Consider the following 20,206-nt stretch of genomic DNA (forward strand, 5'->3'; position numbering starts at 1 on the left):
TTCATGTGTCAGTGAGGTGTTGTCAGTTAGAACAATGCTGAAAGGCACTTTTATTAGCCCGTTCCTTTGTGAAGCTGCTGTTGGACACACACACGCAAAATCCAAGGAATGAGGATGGATTCCTGAACATGGCTATTTTTTATTTTTTTTTTTAAAGGTACTATGTTATGTGAAGTGTGTAGGTGGCACTCATCAGATGATTATCAAATGCCAATGAGTGATCTAGGATAGTGCAGATGTGACCGATGGAAGAGCAGGAGGCGGATGCTCTTAAGTTTGCAAACCAACGCATGTTCTTTCTTGTGCTCTCTAGAGGTTCATGCCTGAGGATTAAAACAGAGGCAGTGTAGGAACACGCTAAACGTGGAGAGGGGAGATTAAGCGATTTAAATGAAATTTAGCTAAATGCTTTAAGCTAAAAGACATCGTGCTAACTGGGCAATCAGCTGATGATCAGTGGTTTTTGAGAGCTGTCCATTCACTGTGGCTCTAAGATGTTTTTAGGCTATGTGTAAAAAAAAAAAAACAAACAAATAAAAAAAAACAGCAAGGCTTTTGAGAGCCACAGTGTGCACCAGACATGGGCTGAGAAGGATGTGGAGGAAGAGATGGAAAAAGCAAAGCAGAGGAGGTGGAGAGGAATGCAGAAGGTACTTTCTCTGAGTTTCTTGATGGGCCAAGATTTGACACAAAGCATATACTACAACAAAGTGAAACCACAATCAGTCAGCTAAAGAAGATAACTGCATTTAATGCTATATCAGGCTCAGTCTCAGTGGCTTAGTGTAAACAGACTTTGTCAAGGTAGTTATTCTTTCACTGTGTCTTAATTTTGGGTAGCCACAGCTTTTCTCTTTTGTATGCAACCACCAGCAATTTCTGTATATTGCAGGGATGCTTCTTTATGATACTGACCCTGCTATATGTAATCTTGATATATTTCTAAACTACAGGACGAGGAGAAAATGAACTGTGAATGTTGATAAGAGTGTGATATACTTTAGGTTACTTTAGGTTGGCAGACAGCTATGAAGCAAGGATGAAATGTTGTATGTCAGTATACTGTAGGTGTGGTAAACTCATCAGAAAAAGATATCCTGATTAAAAAAAAATGCATGTGTATGTTTGTGTCTTGGCAAGACAAGGAAGGAAACGTGTTGTGAAATTTAGATCCTTTAGTAGAAATAGTAATGAATGAAACTTTCAATGATGGCAGTCACAGTCAGCTCACAGTGAGCATTCAATGAAGCTCCATGTCTGACCCAAATTTAAAGAGGAAGGACTTTGTCATTTAGAAAGGCGTATCCATCCATCCATTTTCTGGTGCTTATCCAATTCAGGGTTGTGGGGGAGCTGGAGTCTATCCCTACGGTGATTGGGCAAGTTTTGGGGGACACCTGGACAAGTTGTCGGTCCTTCTGTCTAATATTGTGTAGATATCTCTGACCTCTGTTGTCTGGCAAAAAGCACTGGCAGCACTCAGCGGATGCTTGACTGGATTGGGATCTGGGGAGTCTGAACACCGGGTCAACACCTTGGGCTCTTGTAGGGAGAGGCCGCTGTGTTGGCGCAGAGGGGTCCACTTGGTCTGCAGTAATGTTGAGGATGGCAACATCCACGTGAATGCCAGGACACAAGATTTCCTAGCACTCTAATGAGATGACCAGTGTTACTCACTTCACCTGTCGATGATTTTAATGGTATGGCTAAACAGTGTATATTTCACAGTCCTCGTGCCGTACTTGAATTTGCTACACTGAAACCCTGAAAACCAGGACACTACCCAGCCTCAGGAGAGTGTTGTCCCTGACTGAGCGAAGCCGCAGGGCACAGATCCCCTCCAGCTCTAGAGGAATAATCTGTTAACAATAACCCAGCATGCCCACGTTGGACCACATTTCATTATTCTGTTCCCCTGGTTTTATTCAACAACAGTGTTTTTCTGGGCCAATGTGACCACACTCATAGACTGTGCTGCTGATAGAGTCAGGCTGAAACGTAAGGGGATCAGAGATATCGACTCTATTAGCAGTTTCATTTTTGTAGAGGCTTTTTTCACTAGTCAAAGATGCGTGTTTGTGTCTATGCTTCTTTTCCATGTGAATAATGTGCTGCGGATGAATATTTTTCACATATTTCAGCACTGAGTCACTACAGAATCTGTGCACACAAGAATAGCTTTCAGGTCTTTAGAGTGGATAGTGTGCTGTCAAAAGAACCCTGTTATTGCGTGTGATGCCTTTTCTACATTTTCCTCCCAACTCTTCAAATCTCTGCATGCTATCCACGGCTGTTTGTGTCTGTTTATTTATTTATTTGTTTACTCTTGTTAATCATTTAAGTCCTATCATATTATACATACTGCTGATGAAAACACAACCTTTCCTGGTGTTGTTGCTGTTTCTCCACTGGCAAACATGTGGGCTGTTTTTATTGCTTATTTATTGTGAGGAAATACCATATGGTGTGCCCATCACAGAGCTCGTGGAGATGCATTAGTGCTAGCTCAGGTAAAATACTTTACCCGGCGTATCTGTGTTAAACTAACCTCTCACAGCAGCTCTTCAGCCTTCTTCTCTCCTCATATTATGATAAATGGGATGTGATGGAGGCAGTATGTGGTAAAACTCCATTCCTCACTCGAGGTAAAGTCATACTGTTGAGAATCAACTCCCACATACTGAATTTTACATTTTCACACAATTTCTCCCATTATGGTAAAAATCTTTCAAAGGTGTTTTTCATGTCAGTGTCATAAATCTTGAAAATGAATATTTGTTATTGCTATTTATCCAGGTAAAAAAAGTCTCTTTTTCAAGAGACACCTGGCCAAGAGGGCAGCAGAAATGACAAAAAAATATAGTACAAATAAAGAAACAAATGCAACTGACATTCAGTACAGACAAGTGACAACAAATCATATGCAATAACATGTGTAGAACAAGAGCAATTCCAAAAGCAGTCACATTGACCAAGAGAACTAGTCTCTGAATCCTTTAAAATGGACTTAAACTCCCCCTATCATAACCAATTCTGACAGTTTCAGGTCCTTCTGTAAATGATTCCAGGAAACAGGGGCACTGTATTTAAAAGCCCACAGATTAGAAGGAACCAGCCCAAGCAGAGATTTATATATAAAGCCAAAATAATGGGAACCAATTATAGAGATTATGAAACGTCTTTAGGTACTGGCCATTTGCATTCATAAAGAGCAGATCACCTTAATCCTGTAAAGGTAAAAAAAAAAAAAGCTGCAGGAATCAAGTGTTTCCTCACCTGGAGAGAGAAACAAGCTTTATTCCTAAAAATAAACTTAATTTAAGTTTAAGCTCAGACACAAGCTTTTCATTGAGTTTTAAATGACACATTCTGATCTGTAACAATACCTAAATACTCATAAGTTGTAATTATTTCAATTTCAGCCTGTTGAGTGGTTTCGATATTAGGAATTTTAGATGACATCTCGTTGCCATTTGCCATTATATTTAATCATGGAGTTTTATGTGGCTGTCCAAAAAAACAGAGTTAAACTACTGGTATTAAGCTAACTGGCATGAGCTTCATAGGACTATTTTCTAATAGAAAAAATTTTCTAATAAAATACGTGCCACATAAGAGATCATGAACATATCCCTAAAAATGGCAACATAACTGTATTTGGGCATGTGACTATCAAACCTTGAACAATAATGTAATATTACATGTAATGATAGTGAAAAGCAAAACTGCAAAACTGGCAGAGATGGATGAAGCCTCTTCAGTGGAAATTTGTACTTTAAATGGTAAACCATAGGTATATTGTTTTAAAAAAATAAACAGATTCACCTGTTAAAATAATGTGTCATTGATACCAGAGGGTGCACAAGTGGACTCAAAGACCAGCAACAGATTGGAGTAAATTGAAGACTGTGAGTAAACTCAAATTATACAAACATGAAACAGCATTAATAATTATCAATTACCAGTTAAAAGATGACTCGTGACAGAAGTGAATCTTTCAGCAGAATAATCACGCAAAGCCTACCAGCTGCCAACTGAAAAAAAAAAACACTATATTGCCAAAAGTATTCACTAACTCATCCTAATCATTGAATTCAGGTGTTCCAATCACTTCCATGACCACAGGTGTATAAAACCAAGCACCTAGGCATGCAGACAGCTTCCACAAACGTTGGTGAAAGAATGGGTTGCTCTCAGGGGGTCAGTGAATTCCAGCCTGGTACTGTGATAGGATGCCACCTGTGCAAGTCCAGTCATAAAATGTCCCCACTATTAAATATAACAGTCAACTGTTAGTGGTATTATAACAACATGAAAGTGATTGTGAATGACAGTAACTCAGCCATGAAGTGGTAGGCCATGTAAAATCACAGAGCGGGGGGGTCAGGTGCATAATGCTCTAAGGTCACCAACTTACATCAGAGTCAATTGCTGCAGATCTCCAAACATCATGTGGATTTCAGATTAGTTCAAGAACAGTGTGTAGAGAACTTCATGGAATGGGTTTCCATGGATGAGCAGCTGCATCCAAGCCTTACATCACCAAACACAAGGCAAAGCGTGGGATGCAGTGGTGTAAAGCACGCCACCACTGGACTCTAGAGCAGTGGAGATGTGTTTTCTGGAGGGATGAATCACATTTATCCATTTGGCAATCTGATGGATGAGTCTGGGTTTGGCAGCTGCCAAGAGAACGATACTTGTCTGACTGCACTGTGCCAAGTGTAAAGTTTGGTGGAGGGGAGATTATGATGTGGGGTTGTTTTTCAGGAGCTGGGCTGGGCCCCTTAGTTCCAGTGAAAGGAACTCACAATGCTTCAGCATACCAAGATGTTTTGGACAATTTCATACTCCCAACTTTGTGGGAACAGTTTGGGGATGGCACCTTCCTGTTCCAAACGACTAGTGGACCAGTGGAGAAAGCAAGGTCCATAAAGAGATAGATGAGTCAGTTTGATGTGGAAGAACTTGACTGGCCTGCACAGAGTCCTGACCTCAACCCGATATAACACCTTTGGGATGAATTAGAGTGGAGACTGTGAACCAGGCCTTCTTGTCCTACATCAGTGCCTGACTTCACAAATGTGTTTCTGGAAGAATGGTCAAAAATTCCCATAAACATATTTCTAAACCATGTGGAAAGCCTTCCCAGAACAGTTGAAGCTGTTAATAGGCTGCAAAGTGTGGACCGACATCATATTAAACCCTAAGCATTGAGAATGGGTTGTCACTCAAGTTCATACGCATGTGAAGGCAGATGAGCAAATACTTTTGGAAATATAGTGTAGTCTAAGAATTCTCAGTCTGAAACATTCTGCATCATCCAAACATTTTTAGCAGCATAAGTCTTTCCCTCCTGCACAGCTTAAAACACATTCAAAGGAAACTGTCTCTCATGTTTTTCTGTTTTTACCTGTTCATATGCACAGCAGTCACTTTAATAAGAGTCAACTACCACTCATCTAAGCAATATAGCCCTGACCTTCTGACCTGCGTAGAGATTTTCAAGAATTATTAACAACATGAAGCTATAATCACATGTCAGTAGTACCAGGTCGTTGCCATAGGGATGCACTGATATGTAAAGTCATCTCTTCCCTAGCTTTAAGCAGAGAAAGGCTAGCCCTGCAAATTAAATTAGCTGTCTAATGGAGGGAGATGAAGAGAAGGAAGGCTGAGGGAAGGAACAGGAGGGGGTAAGAGTTGTGATCCATCTGCAGGATTATGCTGTTGTCCCTTTTTTTTTTTGTGAATGGAGGTAGAGAGTGAAAGGGGAAAACAGCTTGGTGGTCTGAGTAATTTTAACTTCTGGCTGATTTTTTTTTTTCACAATATATAAACAAATTACACTGATCCTCTCAGCACAAGGCTCAGGACAATCAATGGAACTCCAGCAGAGCGGCAGCACTGTAATAGACTTCATGTTGCCTTACCTCTCTAATGGAATCCTTTGCATGAGCAAACACATCGGAAGTCTGGTACTGACACCCACACATACACAGAAATACAGTACAGGCAAATGAGCACACACACACACGCACACGCACGCACGCACGCACACACACACACAAGTGTGTTTTGCTATCTTTGTGGGAAATTTCCATTGACTTCCATTCATTTCTACAGGTAAACCTTACCTTTACCCTTTTCCTAACCCTAACCATCACATATCTAACCCTAACCCTAACCTAAACTCAATTCATACCTTAGCCCTAACTCTGACCCCTGACCCAAAAACAGGTTTTCCCCTTGTGGGGACAAGGTTCCAGTCCCCACAAGGAGCAATTGGTCCCCACAACGTAGTATATGTCAGGAAAATTGTCCCCACAAGGTATTATAAACATACGCACACACACACACACACACACACACACACACACACACACAGTTGAACCAGAACAATAATTGATTTATCACGCTGATTTTGATATCTGAAAGTTAAAACGATATCCAGAAAACGTGGTTGAAACCTTGATCTCATCTCCTGAGTCAAAACTGGAGCCGTACACGTACAGATGTTGATGTTGTTTGTCCTCCATAGACTAGAAGTCTAGGTTATGAACAGACAGCCACACAACAGCTTCTCAGTGTGTGGTCACGAGCTGGTGTTGCCACTGAAGTGTATATTTTTACCAGTGAGAATGTTTAATTTTATTCTAACACCCCCCCCCCCCCCCCCCCCCAAAAAAAAAAAAAAAGGAAAAAAGATTGCAGTTCTCATACACAAAATTTCTCTTGCTAGAAAGTCTAACAAACACATCCCGGTGATATTCATGAAGCATTAAACTGATGTTGAGGTAAAGTCCACAACTTACAGTACGTCAACCTATTTGCTTTATGAATTCTTTAAATCTGCCTACCAAAACCTTCATCTGTACCATAGCAGCCTACCTTTTTAACTTTTATCATCTTGTTGGTCAGAAAATTACTCAACCAGGAATTCTAACCAAGACATTTTTGGTGTGAGGCATTTTACAGATAACAGTGAAACTGTGATAATATCATAACAGACATGCAACAATGAAGTGTCAAGACTTATGACACAGATAATCTTTATGGAAAATAGAAGAAAAAAGTTACAAGTGATATAAAGCACCTCATTGTTTAACGGAACAGAAAGCATCTGTCTGTCTCATTCAAAGCATTTGGATCAATTCTGAGCTGAGTAATCAGCACCACCTTATATTCTTATCCTGTTTTGCATGAAAACATCTTTTGTGTCCTTGAAGAGTGGTTGGGGGGGGGGGGGGGGGGGGGGGGGGTATGAACCTATCTTGGAATTTCCAGTGTTATCCTTTGGCTTTGGTTGTGTTTTCTTTTCTATTCTCTCCTACATGTTTTGTCTGTTGTGTCCATTTCATTTATTTGTGGCCATCATCAACAACTGAACCAAAAAGCAAGGGTAAGAGTCACATCTGAATATTATTCAGCTAAATGGCCACGTTAGATTCCTGTAAATATGGGCTGTAAAAGCTTTCTTTAGAGAGAGGGAGAGAGAGAGAGAGAGAGAGAGAGAGAGAGACTCAATGTCTGGCAACTTAAAATATAGTAATTTGCAAATGCTGGCTGTCTCCAGTGAAATGTTTGCCCACTCACAACATAACATAAATTGCCTCTGTGTGGGCTTCCCATGCACTGCCCATACATAACCTGCTATAGAATGAAAATTACATGGTGCAATTTATTGGTTCTTCTAACAAATATTTTTAATAGTTTACTGAGCATCAGTAAAGATGTAGGTTTCCCCTCAGGGGAAAGGGTGTTTCTTTTTACCCCAGTGAGCAATTTTCATGCCATTTCACCCATTTTACTTCCTTATGCAGGAAAACACATCATGTAAGAGTACAGTTGGACATAGAAAATAATGAGCATGCCCATTACTACCAATACTACATAATACTAATAATATAGAGTTTTGTATAATGCTTTGCTAAGAATGATACACTGGGATATTACATGGCACTACAAACAAAGGCAAGAAGCTAATAAAATGCTTTAACGGGCACCCAGTTTATGAGTGGTGAAAACTAACTGGAAGAACAACCAACACCACCACCTGGAGAATTGCAATATTCATCTAATAAACCTCAATTATATTACCAGCTGGTAGCAAAAGCACACATACTTGTTACTGGCAAGGCAAAGGCATGACAGGTTATTTTTAATAGTTTGACACATCAGTAAATCAAAAATAAGACTGGAGCTGCGACAAAAAGAAATCCAAGCAAAACCCACAGAATTAGTTAAAATATTACTTTATTAGAATATTTCTAAAAAAAAAGAGATCTATAATTACAGCACTAAATTAGTTAAAATAGCAGCCCTACCAAACTAACAAATTAATACAACTAGCTGGGGGCCACTTGGGGAAGCAATCTACACTGAGGAGTTCCCAGGAGTGTTACCCACAACTCATTGAATGCGTCTCACTGCAGACATAATTGGTGTCCTTTATATTTGTGTCTGAGTGCATTTACTCACATGTGTAAGTGTGGGGAGGGGACCTCACCAAAGGTTAGGTATATGTCAAGCTGCCATTGCTGCCTAGTAATGCTTTGGCAGGAACCTCATTTTTGGATTTCACCAAGTGGGACGGTACTCACTAAACATCCACATCTTGGTATCATTGGAAAGGGCTTCTTAAGAGCATTCTAATGATATTCCATTAAAATTTATTGTCTTTGACACATACCTACAAAGGTGCCTAGCCTCCCAATATGATAGCCTTCTGCCTTACTGAAAGGAAAACTAAAAAAAAACTAAAAAAAAATTAATAACTCAAAAGAAACCAAATAAAACAAGATAGGGCAACTCAGTTAAAATGCAAAACACTTGTTAAAATATACAATCAAGCTAAAATAGAGTAAAAATTCCTAAAATGTAGAGCAGCAGGGGAGACCTGCTGCTCTACAGTGTTTGTTATGATTTAAACTATTTCAGAGCTTTGTAACATTTAGTGCTGTAAAGATTGGCCAAAAATCACTCGATTTTTTTGTTTGAAAAACAAAACAAAAAAAAGCCCACAAAGAATCAAATATGCATTTTGTCCTTTGTTCAAATGTATTTTTAAGGCATTTTTTGACATACTGTAAATTACAGCCATAAAACTGTCTGCTGAAAATAATTTGCTTACTGTTACCATTAATAATTATTTACACATATAAAAACTGCCCAAAAGAGTAAGTGCAGCCTATGGAACTTTAAAAATAAGGCCAGTGGGAGCCACTATAGCTTGCCTGGTTAGGCAGACGACCCGTGTAATTGCTGCAGGCGCCTGGGTTTGAATCAGCCTTACACCACTTCCTGTGTGTCATTCTCCCCCTCACTCTCCTTCCTGTCTAATCGTACTGTCCTGTCAAATAAAGGCTAACAGCTACAGCTGTTCTTACTTTGACAAACACAGTTTCCAGTATTGCGGGGAGATACTGCTCCGTGAATCCTCTAATGACACCGGGTTTTTTGGGTATTAATCTTTGCACTATGTGCTGCACTGGAGAAAGAGCACTGCTGTTATTATTTTTTCCACATAATATTCACTATTATTTGCCTTTTTTTAAAAATATTCAATTATAATTAATCCATCCATTTTCTTCCACTTATCCTTTTCAGGGTCGTGGTGGGGCTGGAGCCTATCCCAGCTGTCATAGGGCGAGAGGCAGGGTACACCCTGGACAGGTCACTAGCCTGTCACAGGGCTAACATAGAGAGACAGACAACCATTCACAATCACATTCACACCTATGATTTTTTTTTAGAATCACCAATTAACCTGAGTGCATGTCTTTGGACTGTGGAAGGAAACTGGAGTAAAACCCACACAAGGTCTGAGAAAAGGTGAAGTCAAACCCAGGACCTTCTTGGTGTGAGGCAACCATGCTAATCAGTTAACAGCCTTAATGCCATGCATTTACTTTAACCCAAACCAAATCAAACCAACGCTAATCAACTACAAAAGTAAAGGTAAAACTTACAAGAGGCTCCAGACAAGACTTGAACCCCCTGTTTCCTTGTTGACAGGTTGATGGAGGACTTTATGTTGACTACATATTTCTCCTTACAGATATGAGAGTGGGATGTATTTAATTCCCACATTAATTTTCTTGAAAATAAATCTGCTTTATAAGGTCTGTATGAATGTGGTTTGATCAGTTTCAGATTGTGAGTCTGATGTTACTGAATCCTGACTGGTGCACCAAAGATGGAGACCTTCATCAAAGCAGTGAAGTGAGAGTGGAGTAGAGTGAGGTGGGGTGCAAATGCAAAACAACAAAAACTGTTTGAAGTTTGGCAGAAACAAGTCTGTTCTTTACAATCCCATCATTCCTAATTGAAAAGCTGATTCAATAGGTTTTATTGATTTTCAATCTGGCCAAAGCTGAAATTCTAAACTGCAAATTTCAAACTAGGTTGATACTCTTTTTTTACTGTGTGTTCACTACAACTTGGCCATGCTCATGCAATGTAATCCCCTTCCTCAGAGAAGGAACTGGTGTAGAGAGCAATGGATAGAAAGAGGAGGGAGGACAGGAAAGAACAATAATGGTCTCTGCAGTTTGGCATCAGCTCATTAATCATTCATTGGCAGCCAAGTGGCAGCAGCAGGGAACACAGTGAGATTTCAGGTTACGGTATCAAATCTCAGTTTATAAATAGAAAAGTTATGGCGCAAGTTGGCAGAATATCATCAGTCAAAGCCCCCTCCTCCCACATGTCCCTGAGTATTCACAGATTTTTCTGTGTCTAGGGTTTGGCTAGCATGTAGTAATACTGTCTAATGATACAGTGTGAGTTTTACATTTAAAAAAATATATACATCTATCAGATATGATGAGTACAAAAATGTTCTCTCTCTTAGAGCTTCATGAAGTGTCAGATAGCCATTTTAACTTATAAACCGACCCTGTTAACTAACTTTTCCAGCACTAGCTTAAATGAACATCCTCTCCCTTCATTTCACACCAATTCTTGTCAACGTCTGCCGTATACGCAACACCTCGATTGATAAGAAAATGCTGTCCCCAGTCTTGTTTGTGATAGCGATGCTTCCATGCCACTCATCGTTCAAGGACAGCCTGTCGGCTGATGAAGAATGGCAGAGTCCTAGAGTATAAGCTCATCTCATGGCAGAGGTGATGAGAGGGGGATGTTCGATCTTTCCTGCCTCTCACTCCCAGAGACACGGTGGTGACAAGTGACACCTTCTATTGATTAATGCTCCATGGAATTGCCATATCTAATATACGACGCAGATACTACACGTACAACAAAAAGGCCCTTATGAATTATTTGTTGAATTGACACGGGACTGCTTCCCGCTCGTCTGTCACATTTCACTTGCAGCTTGACTTAATGACTTAATATCTCTACTTGGCAAATTTGATCATGTTCAGAAAGCCAAGTACTGAGGTTAGAATTAAGTCACCAGGTTTACTCCACTATGCAGCTTGTGACAGTGATGTAGCTTTAAGTGGGCAGCTTTAGGGATGAGCATTAACACCTTAACCTGAACTCAGACTTCTGTACAACACACCGGTAAGTGTGATGAGCAACCATCAGCCTGTTGATGATTAACTGGGGCATTTGAGCCTTGCATTTTCAATTATCTTGTTGAAAATTGACTTTGGGTAGTACAGTACAAGGTACTTGGTCCTCTTGCTCTTTTCCTTTTTCTCTTCTCAGCCCTTTCAATTTCTCTTTGAACATGTTGTTCTTTCCACTATAACACTTGTCTTTGATGTCTGGTTTTGGTAAAAGGGAAGTTAGAAAAGGGGTATTTCATGCACAGGTGAGATGTCTGTACATGGCAGTCTGAAATACCTCCCACAAGTACAGGAATGCTTTTCTCAGATGTATTTCTTTGGCAGTGCATGTGTGATTGAATGCGTGAACAAGGCAATTCAAGCAGAAGGCTGAATGCGTGCACAAGACAGGTTTATGGCCAATGCACATGTGTGCAAGATCAATCCAAATCTTAAACATTAAAGTAGAAATATTTTTAATCACACCACAGCTCTGGCACTTTTCTTCACAAAGGTGCTTTGCATTTGACAGTCCAATGTCTTGGTGACTCTCAGCCAGTTAAAGATATGCCAAGGGAAAGCATAGCGGCTGTAAATGACAGTCAGAGAGAAGACAAGAAAAGAATGAAAGCCACTGACCTCAGATAAGAGCACTTTGGCTGGGTGGTGCAGAGGGCCAGCAAGCATAAGCGGGACATCAGTCAATCAGTGTGTGTGGGTGGATGTACATGTTGGCATTAGCTACAACATGATTGACATGTTAGAGCAGGTCATGCAGCAGGCCATAAGCGGTTAGAAAAGAGGCGACCACCACATCACTCAGCTGTCAAGGAGGTAGTTATTGGGTAAAGTATGTGATGTACAGTATCTTGCTACACACTATGGTAGGGTCTGTGTCACAGTCTTGTCTAAGCTGACAGTGTGATTTTTTTTTTGTTTAAAATCCAGGAACAGTCCTCCAGTCACGGCGTCGGCATTCTACACTGAGCACAACAGTTTTTATTGAAACACGGTCAAAGTCCAAGATCACTGTGACCACCCAGAAATACATTTTAGGCCACAACTTAAGAATTTATGAATTAATTATGTCAAAATTTTAACACAAATGACTAATAGGCTAAAATGATCATATGATGAAATCTTATATTCATGAGATTCGAAAGCCAAGTGTGGACAGACAGCGATCCAGTTTTAACTTGAAAGGTACAAAGACATACAACCAAAAGGTATTAACTCTAGTTGTCAAATATAGTGCATAGCAGTGGAAGACAGTTCATAGTTCATGCCTATTATTATTATTATTATTATTATTAGTAGTAGTAGTAGTAGTAGTAGTAGTAGTAGTAGTAGTAGTAGTAGCAGCCATTATGGTATTAAGTAGTAGTGCTATTGACATTGGTAAAACATTCTCATTAATATCATGAATGTGATTTCACCCATGTGGCCCAGCCCTATTTGTAGCGAAGTGAAGTGAAAATCAATATCCTGTCAATTATAATAGCCTTAATTAACATGTAGACTGTTTGTACATGCTGTGTACCTGAGTGACTATGTACTGACACAAACTTGTCCAAGCCTGTGTAGGGAGCTAATGTTTGTGTGGATTTGCACTTTGCTTATTGTTATCTTCCTTGGTATCCAAGCAGCAGTTATGTTTTCCATTGCACTCACATTGCAGAGCTAATTTGCAGTGAAGTCGAGCCGATTGACTCTTTTCCATTAAACATCTAACTTACCCAACCAAAATGAGATGACTTCACTGAGCTGCCGCCCGTCCCTTTTTATAACTGGAGGAAATGGGTTGCTGTTTTTCTCTTGACTGAGCTATATGATGATCTGAGATGACGTGATCATATGCATGTGTGCATATAATGCAGGGTGAACACGAAGTACTTGGCATTTGCGCAATAGTCTTTTCTTTTCCCCTTGTTCACATTCCATGTTTGTCTTTCATTCCTTACATTTCTCTCCACCTTCATACCTGATTCTTTAATTACCACCGGGCTTCTCTCTAAATGTCTTCACTATCTACCTACAGTATTCTTCTCTTTCTCCCTCCTCCATAATATCTACAGTATAATGAATTGGGTCTGTGGTCTGTGTGGGGTCCAAAGCCTCTTCTTACTGCTGCCTCCCCAACTGGGTGCTCCCACTGTGCACCAAATACCTCTCTTGAATATTGAATAAACCCCACGACCACCTCCGTGCTTCCTAATCAACATCGCCACTATTTCCTAGCTATTACTCTACACGGGGGCCTGGGGCTCTGGGAGGATGGATGAGCTTTGAATCTGTTGTGTTCTGAGTGAAGATACAGAAAAAAGGCTCAGGCAGGTTGAGCATTTGAGGTTGTTTGATACTTTTCCATTTTGATTACAAAACCTTCCCTCTCAGTTTTAAGCTTTCTAAATGTTGTGTCAAAGAACTTCTCAGAAATGTGTTATTTTGGGATGTACCTAATCACTGTCTTATACTCAGGTAACTTGATTGCATGTGTGTAAAATTCATTGTGACCCCAGAAATATGAGTTCTATTATGTGGGAAATTTATACATTTTTTTCTTTTTGCAAGATCATTATCGTTGCAAAACATGCCTATATTCAAGTCATAAACTATCTTGTCCAGTGTTGCTTCCTTCAGCACATTGTTGAATTGGCTTAAAGCTGGTTAATGGACTGAATATGAGTAACGTTAGTGTAGCTCATTCATCATCTTAAGTATGACTTTGCAGTACTTTCTAATTATATCTTATTGATGTACAGTACATGTAAGGGAAAGACAATATAGTCAGAAGTTTTTAAATTCAATGCAGTGGGATTTTTTTTTTTTTAATGTGTGCTCTATGTTGAAGTATTGATCATTGGTTTTCCCCCAACACTTGGACTTATTGATATTTTAACTTAGTTATTAGATCAAAGAGTAACTGCTTGTTTTACTGGATAAGCGTTAAACATTGATCAGATAACATACATTTTCTGGAAGTATGTGGATAAATTATTAAAATGTGAGGCATATACTCAGGTTTTCTTGCAAGTCTGCATCTTTTTGTGTATCGTATTCATCGTTGATGCTGTCACATTACAAATCCACTGTTTCTGATTAGTTACTGATGTAACACTTTTGGTAGGAAAAAAAAAGAACACGAAAGGTATGACCACTGCGAAGTGGTCATACCTATGTAGTCAATGCTACTGGACCTGCCAATATGATCAGTTACACTCATGCATTTTCATTACTTCTTATGATTGTACTGCTATAACTGGGCTTTAATTTATACATCATTGATAACCAATTGCATGACAAATCAGCCGAATGCACTGCAAAAGATGCAAAGAGTTTAACAACTAGCCTGGCTGATTTGCCCTTTAGCCTGCATTTTTGAGACATGCTGATTTTAGACAGTAAAAGACACAAAATAAGTTACAATTGATTAACTTTCCAGCACTGTATTTTCCAAACTAGTTACCTTCCGGTTTTCATATTGCAACATATACAACAATGGTGCTACAGCTGTAATAGGCCAGCACTGGCCAATGATATTGCCTGACTGATCTATTGACCTGGCTCTATTAGTATGTGCTCATTAGCTGTAAAGTTCAGTGGCTGTGTTATTGCATGGTCATAGACATAACATAAGAACCTACCATAAGAATCCATCCACTTTGCTGAGCTGACTGGTTCCAGAAAATCGGGGGGAGTAGCAGTGATTAAATAGTCAGCTGGACTTTTCATTGCAGTCACTGTTGTTAAGCTGTGTGCAGGAGCACTGGTCTCTGGTGATTTTTGAATGGTGATTTCTCCCCCCAGGGAAATCAGTTAGGGTGCAGGCAATGTATGATTGAAGATGGAAACAGAGTGTAACTTGTTGACACTTTGGTCTGATATCAGGCCACAGAGAAACAACTGGTGACAGGCTAAGAAGTTGAAATGCATCCCTTTCACTGAGTGGAATTAGATGCAGAAGCCCTTATTCACTGAACTATACCTAATGAATAAGCAGTAAAAATCCTATCTTGCTACCTTTTATTTTCTATTCTGGGCCCCTCTCTCATTTTTTCATTCACACATGAACATAAACTAGCTTGATTGTGCCTTGAATAACTTCAAACTGAGAAGCAGCAAACCTTTTGTATTCACTTCAAATAGATTGCGATAAGCAGCCGTGTGTTCCGAATGTCTAAATAGAGATCCACTGCGATGGTATCCATGATTCACTTCAAGTCTTCAGAATAACCTTATTTCTCACTAGGGCCAGACGGGTGCCCAGTTGTATTACTGAGAGCATGTGACCTTGTAGGGAGATGAGAGGAATAACCTGCTGGGAGCCTGTTGCCACAGTTTTAATTATTACTGTTATAGGAGGGTTGCTGTGGGTTTTGTTAGCTCTGAAAGAAAGATGTCACTTGTGTGTGCGTGAATGCATGTGCCTTAACTTGTGCATGATCTGTGTGTACATGCGCACTGCAGTGTAAATCTGACATGAGAGCGCTCCACCAAAAACTCTTCTATTTGGGACAGTCCTCTTTTAAACCTCTTACATAACCCACTACTGTCAGATGTGTGATATCATAGAACTATTTTTGGTTTTTCCTTTAAAAAAAAAAAGCTATTCAGAGTTAAACAAAGACTTGTCTGTTTTTTAAATAATTTGCTGGATATCCCTCTCATCTTTACACTTTTAATGCACTGTCCTAAATTGTTCTAGCTCTAGCTGGCTGCAGCACTGTCCCTAAATAATGCTTGTACTATAAATAAGTAAATTTAAATTTTGCCTTGACGTGGGATTCAAGCCCTGCTCTTGTTTGGATGTGGACTTTTTGACTGTTTCTGTTTCTAAAAGGACATGTGATTGGCAAAGGTTTCTTGTCTTGGGCTAGATTTTCAAAAGCCTCAGCAACAAGCCTTTTGTATGTACCTGCTGACCTGGATTTGCTGTGGAAACATGCTTTGTTTCTAAGCGAGAGGGAGTTTGTTTTGTTTCTTTTAATATGCTTGATGACATGGTTATACCTTGAAATTATTTATTTTTCGTGTTTTTTTTGTTTTTTTTTATTTACACTAAATGGTCTGAATGATTCTGTGCCCTCACTGAGTTTATTTAATGAAAATATATTACACCTTTATATCACAAGGTCTTTATGCAAATGGTTGCATATTTATGAATTCTGAAGGATTGCTGCAAGTTTTTTAAATGGATTACTTATATTGCACTAAAACGCTGCATTTTTTCTGTGTGTAAAAATTAGCTGAATAAGCACTTATTCTGTGAACAGTGCAAGTAGTGAAAAAAAAAAACATTTTACCCCAAATCTTGTTCTCCAATACATTTGTGACACCAAGCACATGCTGACAGAATGATGTTGCATTGTTGATTTTTATTTTTTTTATGATTGATTTCATGTTTTGCAAAGCCTTTTCTCAGCCCTCAACTGACCTCATAAACTGGTAATACCAGAGGGGTCAGTGGTTACAATTGCTCGCGACCCTCTGAAATTTACCACTTATGTTATTTTCTCTCCAAACAAAAATCTGTTGGTTGACCGGCAACACCTACATGGGTTTATTGGTCTTTCTGTCATTCTCCTGAGATTTTCTGTTAAGTGTTAGAACAGATAAAACGAAAAATAAAACTGTACAAAAAGCAGGAACAACTCCTGCAAAAGAGAATAACCCAGGTGAACCTAAAACACCGAAGGGGGAAAATGATGCGGCTGTGCTCTTTTGGCCAAAGAAGCAGTCATAAAAGGACTCGTTTAAAAATACCATTAGCTCTTATTGTAGATCCATGGAAGTATCTCCCAGTGTGGGTGTACCAAATAGCCTTAGCTAAATGGAGATTAAGGCAATGCTGGAAAGACCCCTTGAAGCCCTTTAAGACTGGTGTGTAATTTTGGATTTAGCAGTGGTTGCAAGATAAAGGCCTTTCTTTCTGCCTAATTGATGGCTGTAATCCATGTGTTGTTTTAAAAACCTGTCTCACTGATGTGCGAACACAAACCCCTGTGGCTCTGTGCAGAAAGTGGTGATTTAGTGGGCCAAACTGAGGGTCTCCCACTGGTTGGAGGAAGATTTTTATGTTTGGGGAGCTGCTGAAATGGCAGCCCTGCAATTTGGGTACATTTACTTTTAATATAGAAACAGTACTGTAAATGGGCAAATTGAAAGATGTTTTAATTTTTATCTGCTTTTAAGAAGCACATACCTTATTTTCCCACTGTAATACTGTTTAACCATACTATTAGGATACCCAGTCTTCTTTTAACATTGCTTGAATTTTGAATTATATTTGAATTATGAATGCCCCTCGATCTCTTAGGAAGGTTCTCACATTTGTGCTATTCTTAATCAGCTACTTGCCTTTTAACAATACTAAAGAACATTTCCAGTAATAACAAGTTATCAGGACGCGTACCATTATAACAGCAGCACAGCTATTAATGAAGAGTGAAGATGTCTAGAAGTGTATGGAGGCTTAATGAGAAGATCACATTCATCACTAAAGTTAGGAGGTGCTTGAACTCCTCGAGGCTTTAGTACACTTTTCGGAAATCTACCGATGCACCTTTTGGTCTCAGTCAGAATAATATCCTTGTGTTGATCACTATCATGAATCACAAGTTCTGCTTAATCTCTACAAAGTATGTAATTAACCCTGCACTGATTCATATCGCTCATTAAATTAACACAAATTGGACATTGAAAATAGAGCACAGGGTCTTATTATCTCAGCTCAGCTGCTGGTGCCTAAATATTAAAGTACCTTTCAAACCTCTACTCGGAGAGTATGTACAATATCAAAGACATACTCGTGTCCATCATTTAAATGCATGAAATACGGTGGCTACAGTGCTGTAATTCTATGAATGTAATAGCATAAATCTTCTTGTAAGGTAGTACCATACATTCAGACGAAATGTGAAAAGCTAAATCAAACGATAAAGTGATAGATCTCTGTCTGTGTGGCTGCATGCTGACTCTTATCTTAACCTCTATTCTTAATGCAAAAATTAATTACAGCTATCTTTGCCTTTGAAAGAAATTTATGACCTGTTGTTGAAAATGTGCTACAGTGTGGGAGAGAGAGAATAAAACTTGATTAGCATAGAAATGACAAATGAAGGTGGGGTGGGTGGAGAGTTGTGACTTTTGTTGGTAAATAGCTTGTTTCAGACAGAGAGGAGGCTTTATTTCGATACACTTGTATTTTAGAGTGGCAGCTGTGCAGGGGAAATGCAGCAAACCGTGAACGTGGTTTCACAAAATAAATGACTAAATAACTTTTTTAATTAGATCACATCACCTTTAGTTATACACCCAGCTATACTGCCGTATGGGTTTATGCTTGCATGCTGCAACACGTTTTCATTTTATTAGCTGAGGAAAAATACTTCACTGTTGGCTTTTCAAAGTTGGGTCCACTTCCTCTTTGTGAACAATTGATTTACTAGAGATGTGCCTCAAAACTGCTTAGACGGCATTTGTTGAACTGCATAAAACTTGTCTGTAAAAAGGCAATTAGTGTGTGATGTTCAGCACATTTGATTCATATTTAGGTGTGTGTGTGTGTGTGTGTGTGTGTGTGTGTGTGTGTGTGTGCGTGTGTGTGTGTGTGTGTGTGTGTGTGTGTGTGTGTGTGTGTGTGTGTGTGTCAGTGCTGATTCAAAATGCTTACATTTGAAGAACAGAAATGCTTTTAACTTCAACCAACACAGAAATGAATTAAATTGCTAAGCTGCTTTTCTCTTGTCATCAAAACATACATAAACACACAGGAACAAGCACCCACAAACCCAAACCTACCAGATTCACATGCTCACTCTTCCTTGTGGTCCAGAATGCTTGAAAATGACTGTCAACATCTACTGCCGAAACCCTCAGGAGATTCTGGGTGTTTTCCTGCAACCCACTTCTCCTGCAGAGACCTGATAACCCATTGTGGGAAAAAAAAAAAAAAGAGCATAAACACCATTCTGATGCATAGATGATGGTGATAGCTTGGCCGTGTCACCAGGCATCTCTACATTCAACACCAGAAGGGAAACACAGGAAAAGGGTGACCTAAAAACACAGGATGGCAGAGCTGGAGGCTATAACTAGAACACCATCAAGAACACAGACCAAAGTGAAGATCCTTTGTACAGTACTGTGCAAACGTCTTGAGCCCCCCACTTATTTCTTCATATTTTGCTGGGAAGATGGGAAATTGGTGTTGCAGTTCATTGAAACATGTGCATGCATGTTTCAGTAAATGACATGGAAATACAGTTTATAAGGCAAAACAGAGTTTGAGAATTCTAAAGTGCTTGAAAGCCAAGTTTTCTTCTAATTTCTTTAACTAGTCTTCAGGAATAGTTCTCCAGGCTTTTTGAAAGCTCTTCTTTGGATCTCTGTCAAAATAATCCAGATTCTAGGGAGCCCACTCTATGACTAATAGCACTCTGCTGTGTGTTTTTCTATCCAGGTATGCTTTTATTGCATTGCTTTCCAGATGGTATTGCATAGTGGATCAAAATCTGGCCATACTTTTCTCTATTTATAATTCCATCAATTTTGACAAGATCCCCAACACCACTGGCTGAAATGCAGCCCCAAACCATCACAGAGCTTCCACTGTGTTTTACTCACTCACTGTTGTGCCTCTCTCCTGATGTCCTCTATACATATCTATGCCATTTAAACCAAAAATT

The 20,206-nt window shown here is 39.4% G+C and overlaps 1 protein-coding gene across 1 annotated transcript in view; it reads left to right on the top strand.

Annotated features, from left to right (window-relative positions):
- The window catches only part of gabbr2 (gamma-aminobutyric acid (GABA) B receptor, 2), a 184,085-nt gene that overhangs the window by 71,458 nt on the left and 92,421 nt on the right, over window positions 1–20,206 (top strand). The gene's annotated exons all lie outside the window — the stretch shown is intronic.

This window comes from Archocentrus centrarchus, chromosome 11 (assembly GCF_007364275.1).
Source record: "Archocentrus centrarchus isolate MPI-CPG fArcCen1 chromosome 11, fArcCen1, whole genome shotgun sequence".
NCBI lineage: Eukaryota > Metazoa > Chordata > Actinopteri > Cichliformes > Cichlidae > Archocentrus > Archocentrus centrarchus.